Here is a 3,857-nt window from a genome sequence, read left to right as displayed (position 1 = left end):
TTTAGATCTTATCTACATCCCATCCTCTTCATTTTTAGCAACTGTTAATACATTTGAATCAGTTTTTAGATCTTATCTACCAGTTTTCCCTTTCAAACGAGCCAAATCTAGTCAAAAATATCAGTGATTTAATTTTGCAAAGTTCTTCATTACCCAAGGAACTAGTACAATCTTTTGTGAAGTTAAGAGTATTCATTAGAATAAAATTTCTTAATAATGTCAAAAAAACAGATGCTGAAAATGGTGACAGTGGTCGGAAAAAGGCCAAAAAATTAACAAGATAATTCATTAGTTTCAGCCGCTTAAGAGTTTAGCCTATCTTATTTGAAATGCTTCTTAAAATACCATAAACTTTTGCCTTTTAAAACTGTGATATGAAATAAGAATCTTTGAAATTTACTTATGTTTCCGTTTTCGAGAAACGAGGCTCCAAGCCATATTGCCCTTTAAATTCTGTGATAAGCATTATCATATCAAATAATAAACAATAAAACAATAAATCTAATAAGATTAACATATGTTCCTAGAAATAATTCTCCAAGTCAAACTACCTTTCATCTGTTATGTTAAAGATTCATATTTATTATTTAATAAAAAAAATGTTCCTAGTAATGATTCTACAAGTCAGACTATCTTTCATCTGTTATGTTAAAGATTCATATTTAATAAAAAAAATGTTTATTAGCAACGAATGTTTGTGTTTATTCCAGAATTACATCACAGTTTTCTTGAAAATATCCAACGTAATCTCGCTATGTAGACAAAATATATTGCAGTAATTAACCACAATAATTTACATTGCTTTAAATTGGTTTGTTTCAAATTCTGAAACATGTAAACTATTGTAGTTTGTGCATTCAATTTCAATATCCTATTATCCATTCTTCACCTTAAATTTGCATAGTTTAGCCATTGGAGTTGTAAAGTTCAGTACTACAATGGATGAGGAAATAATTGAAAATTATTTAACGATTAACAGAAAAAAACACTTTTCTCTCATATTTTAAAGCCCTAAAAGAAACAAAAACTAAATATCCTTAAATTTGAATAATCAAATAACCTTGGGCCTTGGCAATAGCAAAAAAGTCAAAAACACCATGGTCAATTATTCGGCGTTCAGCCTCCGAAATCCAACAATATTATTGAAAATAATGTAATAAAAACTCTTCCCTCGAATATTTTGCAAAAATAACAAAAAATGGGATGAAAATAGTTTGAAAACTTTGAAATTGCTTCCCTATACGTATAATCAATGGTTTTGACAAGTAAAAACAAACATTCTTTCCCTCGGGGGTCTCTCGGTGACGTGAGACCAGCCGCCCACGAAAATTTGAAAATTCCGAAACTCGATCGAGCACCCCTTGGCCTATCACGAGCTTATAGAATACTTAGCTAGTTAATACCCGAATTTTCAGCCAACTAACATTATGACTGATTTTCAAATGGGATTGCATACCACCTTGCACTCTTTCTTCCCGAGAGCTAGACTTCCTGGTTGTTGGTTTCACTATTCTCAGGAATTATTACGAAACAACGAATTAATAACGTAAATTCAAAATTTAGAAGTGGGCCCGAAATATTATCATGAATTGTGATTATTTTCCGTCGTTTTGGCTATTTACCGGAGAATCAATGTTAATCCCTTCGGTGAACTTTACAGACGGGATATACGTGTGGAAAGTCCAGTTCGTGACAGTCCCAAGAAGATTGTGAAAATGATAATAGTTCTGCCGGTACTTCCAGCTGCGCGTATTGGTCAAGGGCTGCAAATAATTAGACTTTGTACTCTCCCATTGAATGAAGAACCATTGGTACATTGTTATATCTTTATGCGTCTCTAACGTACAAATATTTAGTAAACGAACTAAACACTTCTACAGATCGGCCAAGACATACTTAGGGCGCTAACTTTGCTTCTAAATTACATCCAACATTTCTGGATTAAAACAGTTTCCCCCGCAGTAATACCAGTTTATGGAACGAAAAACGAACTGACATTGACGTCGATTCTTTCCATGCGCGATTGAACAAAGCGTTCATTGGTAACCACCAATCGTTTTGGAATTATTTAGATAAAAACACCATTTTGTAACAAAAAGGTTAAATGTAAATACTGATCATGCGACGTTAGTGCAAGACCAGAACGTATTAAAGCACATTTGTTGAAATGTCCCAAGAAATATATTGTACCGAAACAGATTTCAAGCAACATTTTAGACTCGCCTAATGATGGGGTCACACTTGATAATCTTGACATTTATTCAACGCAATCACAGTCCTCTTTTCACTCACGGCCTTCAAGCAGTTTGAGTTATGCAAGAACTGAGACTCCATCACCTATAGATTTTGGACCAAGATCTTCTCAATTCCATGCAACAAAGCGTCGCCAAACAGGGATTTCTGAATTCGCAATGAAGACTTCTTCATCACAGAAGCATGCTTTAGACATAACGATTGGCAAGTTTTTTTATAGCAATAACATTGCCTTCAATGTTGCTCAAAAGTGAATCGTTTGCTGCAATGATCTAATTATTAAGACCAGGGTACAAACCACCTTCGAGAAAAGATTTGGCAGGTTCTATACTGGACCAAGTAACTGACGAAATTGAATATGAACTCGAAAGTGAGCTAAAAAAGGAGGGGCATGTTACCATAACTATTATGCAGGATGGTTGATCAAGTTGTAAGAATGATCCCATATTAGCTACAAGCATGCACACTGGAAGCAAAATTTTTCTCCTAACATCTCAAGATGCAGAAGCCGAGGTTAAAAGTTCTGATTACTGTAAGGAAGCTGCTTCACAAGCTATAAAAACGGTCGAAGATACGTACAAGCGTACGGTATTTGCCTTAGTTGCTTATAATGAAAAAAAAAATGAAAAAAAATGCGTCGCGAGCATATGCTGGAATTTCCAAATCTCCTTACCTATGGCTTGTCATTATTGTCTTCATGTTCCAATCAACTTTTAGTCTTGTCGTGTCAATGCCCTATGGGCCAACCCTGTACAGAAAAGATGCCTATAGGCCATGATGTGGGGCAGTTGCTATTGAAAACTTTGAGCGAAATTAAGAGAGAAAATTGGGTTTAACAGGGTTCTGGTGTTCGAAAAGCTCTTAGTTAAAAGTAATAATTAAATTTAACAACGTCTGTATCTACTACATGAATATTATAGCCTTCAAAACTCATTTTATAGTCTAGGCCTGTGCGAGTACTCGATAGGACTCGAAAGCTCGATCTAGCCTCGAGCCGAGTACTCGGCTCGAGGCTCGATAAGCAACCTTTGAAAGGCTCGACAAGTTTTCGAGCCTCAGAAAAAAGCTCGAGACCAAGGCTTAAGGTTATCGAGGTTCAGTCAGTGGTTTGTGAGATTCTAGATTTGGTTAAAAGTCAAGAATTACCATCTAACACAATCTACTGAATGTTGAGACGCTGCAGTGACGCGCGAAATAGGAAATTATTCTGGTTGGTGCCTTGTTTGTAAGCCCACATTTGATTGGCGTAAGTTTTACTTCCACTTTTGGGCAAAGAAAAAATGAAAAATCATTCTTGAAGTTTTAGTTTTACTTTTATGTATAGAAAAATACGCTTGGTTTGTATTTTCAATGCGATTGTCAGTGCACGTAAGTAATTTCGTTTAGTGATAATAGGATTCAAGTTTAATTATAGTCAAATTAAAGTTTTCTGTTATATTTACGAACTAATAGGGTTTTTTCTTTACTAAGGCCAGTAATTGAAAGTTTAAAGGAATATCGTTCCAAATTAAGAGCTAAAATTGAAAGTCGTTAAGGCTCGCCATTGAAATTTTTGGCTCGATAAAAGCTCGAAACCAGATTTTGAACATGCAGCTTAAGGCTCG

The sequence above is a fragment of the Phalangium opilio genome, unplaced genomic scaffold, assembly GCF_054372755.1.
Source record: "Phalangium opilio isolate 3A_F unplaced genomic scaffold, DU_Popi_V2 ptg000061l_1, whole genome shotgun sequence".
Lineage (NCBI taxonomy): Eukaryota > Metazoa > Arthropoda > Arachnida > Opiliones > Phalangiidae > Phalangium > Phalangium opilio.
This window is presented reverse-complemented; position numbering follows the sequence as displayed.